Source organism: Rhinatrema bivittatum, chromosome 19 (assembly GCF_901001135.1).
Source record: "Rhinatrema bivittatum chromosome 19, aRhiBiv1.1, whole genome shotgun sequence".
NCBI lineage: Eukaryota > Metazoa > Chordata > Amphibia > Gymnophiona > Rhinatrematidae > Rhinatrema > Rhinatrema bivittatum.
The window spans coordinates 35,587,628-35,596,499 of record NC_042633.1 but is presented as its reverse complement, the minus strand read 5'-3'; the positions used below and the strand labels follow the sequence as shown (position 1 = coordinate 35,596,499).

General features: G+C 44.5%; 1 long non-coding RNA gene across 1 annotated transcript; it reads right to left on the bottom strand.

Moving 5' to 3' along the window:
- Positions 1-2,901: 2,901 nt before the first annotated feature.
- On the bottom strand, positions 2,902-6,139 carry LOC115080501. The gene is made up of 3 exons (XR_003853582.1): positions 5,686-6,139; positions 3,077-3,794; positions 2,902-2,959 (listed from the first exon to the last, which is right to left on the bottom strand). It is a non-coding gene; the product is annotated as an uncharacterized LOC115080501 (long non-coding RNA).
- Between the last annotated feature and the right edge of the window lie 2,733 nt (positions 6,140-8,872).

Here is an 8,872-nt window from a genome sequence, read left to right as displayed (position 1 = left end):
TCAATGGAGGTAAAAGTATACACACCATGTCACATTGCACTCTACAGTTGTAAGTAAGCTGAATAACTTTGTAAAGTCAGCTGTGATTGTGCTTATTTTAAAGTGTAATTATACAGCTGTAACACGCTACACATATCTGTAACCATGCTATCTTACAGCTGCAACACTGTACTGTACAGTGGAAATTGTTATATAACTGTAATGATATACTGCAGTAACTGTGCTTTATAACTAATGATGCACTATTACACTGTACAAAGATACACTATTATACTACTGTACAGTGTGTAATGATGCACTATTACACTGAAGTATATAACTATGTAATAATACACTATTACACTACTGTACAGCAGTAACTGCGCTATATAACTATGTAACGATACACTATTACACTGTACTGTACAGTGGTAACTTATATAACTGTGTAATGATATACTATTACACTGTACAATGATACACTATTACACTACTGTACAGCAGTAACTGCTATATAGCTGTAATGATACACTGTTACACTACTGTACAGCAATAACTGTGCTATATAACTGTATAAATATATTCTATACTATATAATTGTACAATAATACACTATTATGCTACTGTATGGCAGTAACTGTGCTATATAACTGGGTAATGATATACTACTACACTACTGTACAGCAGTAACTAGTATATAACTGTAATGATACACTATCACACTGTACTGTACAACAATAACTGTGCTATATAACTGTGTAATATACACTATTACACTATTGTACAGGGGTAACTGTGCTGTATAACTATGTTACAGCTGTACAGTGCAATATTACAAAGTATCACTGTACTGTTAGATATCTTAGTTAAAACTATACAGTACAGTGTTATTCTTTATCATTACATTGTTAGTTAGCATGGTTACAGCTGTGCAGTATTACAGTGGATCATTGCACTGATATATAGTATGGTTACAGCTGTACATCCAGTGTTGTACTTTATCATTACATTGTTAGATAGCATGCTTACACAGCTGGGCAGTATTACAGTGGATCATTGCCCTGTTATATAAAATGGTTACAGCTGTACAGTACAGTGTTACAGTGTATCATAACATAGTTATACAGCACAGTTACCACTGTACAGTAGTGTAATAGTATATATTACACAGTTATATAGCATAGTTATTGTTGTACAGTACAGTGTAATAGTGTATATATCAGTGCAATGATCCACTGTAATACTGCACAGCTGTAACCATGCTAACTAACAATGTAATGATAAAGTATAACATTGTACTGTATAGTTGTAACTATGATATCTAACAGTACAATGATACTTTGTAATATTGCACTATACAGCTGTATATAACAATGCATACTCAGCTGTAACCATGCTATATAATAGTGTAAAGATACAACTGTAACCCTGTACTGTATAGCTGTAACTGTGCTATACAACACTATGTTATAGCTGCTATATTGTACAACTGAAACCATTTTATATAACAGTGTACTGTATAGCTGTAAGTACACTAACATCTCACCCCTCTCCACAGTATCTGGTGATCTGAGGGAAATGAAGCAATGTGACAAGGCACTAGCTAAAGCCAGACGAATGTTGAGTTGCATAGAGAGAGGAATAATCAGTAAGAAAAAGGAGGTGATAATCCCTTTGTACAGGACTTTGGTGACACCTTACCTGGAGTAATGGGTTCAGTTCTGGAGTCCGTATCTCAAAAAGGATAGAGACAGGTTAGAGGCTCTTCAACCAAAATGTGTGGGTCTGTATTAGAAGACTTATGAGGAGAGGCTGAAGGATCTAAATATGTATACCCTGGAAGATAGGAGATGCAGGGGAGATAGGATACAGACCTTCAGATACCTGAAAGGTTTAATGATGCACAGACTTTGAATTTTTTACATTGGAAAGGAAAAGGTAGAGCTAGGGGGTCATGAAATGAAACTCAAGGGAGAACAACTGAGAACCAACATCAGGAAATGTTTCTTCATGGAGAGAATGGTGGATGCCTGGAATGCCCTCCCAGAAGAGGTGGTGAGGATGAAAACAAATTCAAAAAAGCATGGGATAAACATTGTGGATCCCTAAATGCTAGAGGTTGGAAAAGAAAAAAAGAGTGCATTGGAGTAGAAGCCAAGGCTCTTAACAGAAGGCATGGGCATTACTAAACTTAATCAATTAGCCTTGATGCTTTTGATACAACATCACTTTAACAATGCTGGACCCTAACTTTTACGGTCCAAGGTACTGATATACAAACATTAGGTCTAGGCGGGTGGGAGAGAAGGTGAGATAAAGAAAAGACTAGGTCAAGAACAAAAGCATGCATCCAAGACTCAAGACACACAGAGACAGAAAATGTTGCTCAAGTATTGCCCAGCTGAGTGAGAAAACCTTTATACTGGAAGAGTGGTGACATCATCAGGGATTGTGTCACAGGAAGACCAGGATTCTGGGCCTATGAAACCAGGACGTGAGGAGAGTCTTGAGCACTGCAGAAAGCAAACAAGCAGCCACTGCCAGAGGCAATGCCAGAACCATCACAAGTAGCAGAAGACATTGCTGGAGCTGGAAACGTGACTGACTGGGTGCCCTTCCAGGAGCAAAGGCCCGAGGCTGGAGGTAGGTTTAGGGTTATACCCCTCTTCCTCTCAAAGCCCTGATCTTAGAACACATAGCCCTTCCCTGCAGCAATCACACCCCGCTGGCTATCAAGCCCCCTCCCCTTTCTCTATCTTGCATCTCCCGGCAAGCAATTCCATTCCTTGCAGCAATCGCACCATTCCTGCCTGCACGTCTGCCTGCCAGCCCATGGGGACTATGCAACCCCCACCACCACCGTCAATCGGGCTTCAATGCAGATGAGTGATGAGCCTCGCTTATAAAGTGTAAAAAACTTTACCTTTAGTTTTTTTGGTGCCGCCAGCAAGCCAGCAAGGGTCTAAATATTCTGAGAAATCTAAAAATAAATGGAATAAGACTGATTATTCTCTTTCTGCCATTGGTGCTAGGTAAATAACACACATTAGCACAATCCAGATAGAGATATTTACAGATAAGGTCTCTTTCAGCTCACCTTGGGAGTGGATGCTGGAGGGGATGCTGGTGGGTGAAAGGGGTAAGAAAGGGAGGGGACAAGGTGCTCAGGAGGAAGAGAGTTTTCTTGAGGATTGGGAATTATCTGTTGAAGGGGAGGTTGGACCGGAAGAAGGAACTGGGGTAGAGGATGACATTAGGGAGGGAGATGGTGATGGGAAGGGAGGAGAACAAGGAGAGACAAGAATAATGGGGGCCAGGGGAGGTAATGATGAATGGGGTGAAAAGTGTGGAAGGAGATGGAGGGGGAGGAGATGGAAGAAGAGGAAATAGGGACTTAGGGGGTGGACATTTTAAAACAATTTGAACTGCAGGGGTAAGGGGAAGAATGGGATTTATTGGGGAGAGGGGTTGGGCTATTTTTGGAGCCTGGGGGATAGGGTTCATGGAGGGGGTAGGGTGGTTGACACAGGAAGGAAGGTTTTGGGGGTGGATCAGGGCTGGGTGAGTGGGCAGGAAAAAATGAATGGGGAGGGGCAGCTAGGGGAATGGGGTGAGATTGGGGAAAACCTTGGATTTGGAAAGGGGGTGAGGGACAATGGGGGGTAGAGTTTTAGAAGGGGCATGGGTTATTTTGTGGAAGTGTTGGGTGGAAGGAGGATGGGATATAGGAGGGGGATGGGGCAGAGGAGGGAGGGAAAGGGGTGGGGTGGAGGTGTTTCTCCGCTCCCTTGCTGGCTGAACTTCTCTGGTCTGACCTGTTAAAGCAAGGTTCAGACACTAAAATGTGTAAAATAGAAAGCAAATCATAAATATACACAGGGAGGCCAACATTGCAAGCCATTTCCTTGAGTAAAAGTCTGTTTTATCCACTAAAGTTGGCAGTTTGATTATTGCTTACTCTCTACATGGGTAAGAGAATGTGCATGGGTCATCAAGGTCAAGGGGTGCACTTTCGCCCAGGTAGTGTTGTAAACAGCCCAGCTACCCAGGGGCAGATTCGGGCTAAAGATTGGCCCAGGGATTTTCTGCTAGGCCGGCCCAGGAAATACCCCTTGGTCTGTCGAGCGCGGCTCTGTCGCGGCCATGCTCGGCAGACCACGTGACCAGAGCGACCGGCCCACCAGGGGATGCCCGATCCCCCAATAGGCCAATCTGCCCCTGCAGCTACCTCACCTTCAGGAAGAAAGCATTCCCAACTGAGACTTCCTGTCCAGCAACCATAGAAGTATCCCTATTTCTACAGATCCTCAACCAAGATTGTTGATTTAAAACTATTGTAACCTACTGTAAATTTATTCTATTCCACTTTGAGGCCGTTCATGGTAAAAAGCGATATATCAAATGGCAATAAATAAATACATCAAAATAATCTATTCATACCCTCGTTAGATATGGTCTCCAAAACTGAACACAGGACTTTAAGTGAGGCCTCACGAATGTCCTGCATAATCGCCACCTTTTTCCTGCTGATTATACCTCTTTCTATACAGCCCAGTATCCTTCTGGTCTTAGCAACCTTTAGATCAAATATGAGCACCCCAAGATTTCTCTCCCAGTCCGTGCACACCAATCTTTCACCCCCAATTGTGCAGCTCCTTTGGATTACCGCAGCCCAAATGTATGACTGTGCTTCCTCGCACTGAATCCCAGCTGCCAGGCCTTTGCTCTCTTCTCAAGCTTTCTTAGATCAATTCTCATTCTCTTTACTCCTTCAGGGGGTGTCCACTCTGTTGCAGCTCTGAGTATCATCTGCAAAAAGACAAACCTTTCTTTCTAACCCCACTGCAATGTTGCTCACAAAGAAACTGAACAGAACCAGGCCCAGAACCGATCCCTGAGGTACTCCATAAGTCACCATTCTCTCCAACATTACTTATTGCCGTCTGTCAGGGAAGCAATTTCTAACCCATTCCTCCATCTTGGGACCCACTCCCAAGCTGCTCATTTGATTCAGGAGCCTCCTATGTGGGACCGTATCAAAAGCTTTGCTGAAATCCAAGGAAATCACATCAAGTACTTGCCCTTGACCTTATTATTCTCTGTCACCCAATCAAAAATATCAGTCAGATTCATTTTACCAGCCTTCCTGTGGTAAAACCACGTTGCCTTGGATCCTGCAACCCACTGGACTGTAGAGAGCTCATCATCCTTTCCTTCATCAGAGTCTCCATTAATTGTCCCCTGATCGAGGTAAGGCTAACCGGCCTGCAGTTTCCAGCCTGCTCTCTGCTACCACTTTTTTGTGAAGCAGGACCACGACCACGACCACCCTTCCCCAAACTTACAGCACCACTCACTTCTCTAAGGATCTAGCGAACAGTGGACCCGCCAGCACCTCTGTTTCCACCCAAACACTCTCTTCTGTAAATGGGCAGCTATCTACTCAGCATGAAGTTTCAATATGGACAGAATCTAAAAGATTTTAAAGAAATAAATAATGAATAAATATCTCCCTCTCATCCATCAACGTTCCTCCTCCAGAATCTTCTTTAGGGAACACCAAACAAGTATTTGATTAAAAGTTCTGCTTTTTCCTTCATCTTCCTCCACACATTGCTCCTTATCTCCTCTCAGTATTACAATACCACCTCTGGCCTTCCCCCTCTCTCCAATATATCTGAACAATGTTCTGTCACCTCACTTTACCTCTTTGGAGATCTTTTCTTCCACCCGAGCTTTCGCTATCCTGATTTCTTTCCTCGACCCTTTCAGCTTCACCAGATTTTCTTCCCTGACTTCCTCTTTTTACTGTTTGAATGCTGATCTTTTGCCGTTATTGTTTCAGCCACCTCCTTGGAGAAACAGATCGGTTTCCTTTTCCTCTTACTTTTATTTCCTTTTCTTGCACAGAGATTTGTTGCTTTTCTCATAGCTCCTTCCTCTTCTCCTGTCTTCTTCTTCTCCTAGCCTTCCAGCTCTGCTTCAAGGTACTTCCCCATTTACCAAAGTCAGTATTGTTGAAATCCAGGGCTTTGATCTTTAAGTGACTTCTCTCTGCCTTTCTATCAAAACGTACTGTCTGCTCGCCGCTGCTCAGGTGGGTACCTACCCAGACATTACAGATACTCTCTCCAGTTTTATTATTTAGTATCTGGGCCAGGGTTAGGCAGCTCAGGGCCTGGAGTGCCACAATGAATAAGCATAAGGAATATTTGCATACAATGGAGGCAGTGCATGCAAGTATACCTCATGCATATTTATTGTGGATATCCTGAAAACCAGATCCGGTTGTGGCTCTCCAGAACTGACGCTGCCTACCCCTGATCTAGGCCAAGGCCCGGGAACGTCCATCCCTCAGGCCACATAAAACGCTTAGCTCAGTTCTAGCCGGGCTACAACAAAAGTCCTAAAACAGCTGTTTGTGGTGGTAAACTCTTGCTCTCTCCCTGCCAGGTCTCTTGTTCCTTCTCCAAACCTCCCCCCCCCCCCACCACATGCAATGTCCACAGCAGGAGTGGGGAAGGGCTGCTTCCCGCCCACCACCCTTCACAATTACTTAAATGTCTGTGAGGGGAAGCCGCATCTCCTCCTCTCCCCCACAATTCAGTGTTTGTGAGGGGAGTGAGGAAGAGAGAGACATTTCCTGCTGTGGCTCTGCCTCCACCCAACGCTTATTTCCCAAATAATTGTCAGGGAGATATAAAAATAGACTTACCTTCCACGCAGGCCAGTCAGGGAGGGGCTAAAGGAGGTAGAGGAGGGGCTCCTGGAGGGAGCGGGGCTATTTTATTTTTCTTGCCCATCTAAAGGTGAAGGGAAATAAGAAGAGGAAAATGTCAGTCGGGTGTGGGTGTGAGAGCTCAGCAAGCAGCGTCCTGTCCCTCCAATACCATTTTGGAATCCCACTGCTATATTCTTCCATTCTCCCTCTCCCCTTCTTTAATCGCTCTTATGCACTCTCATCTTTCACACAGATACCCCCCTCATCTAGCACAAGCCCTCATCCTTTTTCTGCTCCTTTCACACACATCCCTCCTTTTCTTTCCTCATCTCTCTTCTCCCTCCTTCCTTCCCCTCTCGATGACATCTTTCCTGATTATGTACTTACCGCTGAGCTGTGCAGGTTCTTGATCTTTATTGGTGATACACCACCACTTTTCCCACTGTCTAGCAGTGGGAAAGGGAAACCTGTCCGCAAATAATATGTATGTAAAAAAATAAAATACTATATATAAAAATAAAAGAACAAAGAAAAAATATGTATTAAAAAATCAAATAAAAAGAAAAAATATAGAAAATATGTACAAAATAAAATATATATTTATATGCAATTATATATATAAAAATCTACAAAATATAATACAAAGAAAAAATATTTATAAAATATATACAAAAAATTATGTACAAATATAATAAAAATAAATATATTTATTTACAATATGTACAAAACATTTAGAAAATATAATACAAATATATATATATAAATTATTTTCAAAAAATAAAAGAAAAAAGAACAAAATAAGCAAAGAAAGCAACAAAAATGAACTATAAGAAAAAAGAAGAAAATAAAAGAGGAAATAAACCAATAACAGGGCAGAAACGTCAGGGAATAAATTCGCACAGCTCAGTAACTCGCCACCTGCTGTTGCGCCTGGAGGTGGCCTCTTGGCCTAAGGCAGTGGAGAATGGCTCCCTGGTCGGGCCCAGGAAGCACCTGCCACCAGGAGGCGGAGCACAGGAGGAGACAGAAGCTAGCGGCGTTTCACCACTGGAAGCCAGAGACCCCACGGGTGGAGCCCTTGGGGACCCGGGCCGCTTGGACTTAGGGGGTCTTCGCAGGGTCTCCCGGCAAGAAAGTGAAGAGGTGTGCCCTCCAGGATCAAGGGGACGCGGTCGATTTCAAGACTGGAGGCTAGAGGAATCAAGGAAAGCCAGAACAGTGTCTGCGATGACAAGGCTAGGAGCAGGGACAGGCCCAATGAGGTGTGATCAGTGATAGCAAGGGTCAAGTTCCAAAGGTCAGTCCGAGAGTAGTCAGCCAAAGCAGGGGTCAGGTTCCAGAAGTCAGGCGAGGTCAAGGATGCAGGCAAGGTCAGAATCCGGACAGCGATCAGCGTAGTCAAGGAACAGGCAGAGGTCAGTATCCGGGCAGTGATCAGCATGGTCAAGGAACAGGCAGAGGTCAGTACCAGAGAGTCAGTCCAAGAGGTACTACCTGAGGGAATGCTGGAACAGACAGACGCTGGAACAAGACTGGAACAAGCAATGAGACCCTGAGGCAAACTAGTACACACATGGTGTCGACCCAATTGCCAAGGCAAGGAAGTGCAGGCAGGAACTTCCTGATATACTGTGCTCAATCAGGGTGCGCCGCGGAGCCTGATCCTGCCCCTAGCCCTTTAAGGAGCTGGACGGTCCACGTGCCTAGGGGCGGGGCCGACGCCACGGAGGATGCCAAGCTCCAGCATGAGGCCTGGTGCGTTGAGGAAGGCCCGGCGACCGCCGTGGCCTCGAGCTAGCTGCAACCATGGGAGAGGCCGACCCGGGACCTGCCGAGCAATTGGGAAGGTGAGCAGGCCCGTGCGTGGGCTGAGTGCGAACAGGACGCGCAACACCACCTGCTCCTTAATCCGACTCTCAACCCCGCGAGCTCTTTGTATCCTGAGGTTACGCCATGTCTCACAGCTCCCTTGTGACCTCATCACTTGCTCTGCTTGTCTGCAAAGTTCCAAGAGACAGAAAAAAACAATAAAAAAAACTCCTGAAAACCCGCTGAAGGTCCCCAAGATGTTACATCTCTGGGAGAAACAGGTTACAAGGTCACCAAAAGCCCCGAGGTACACGGGGAGGAAAATGTTCAAAGCCTCAGATATGGATAAAGAGTGAATATATG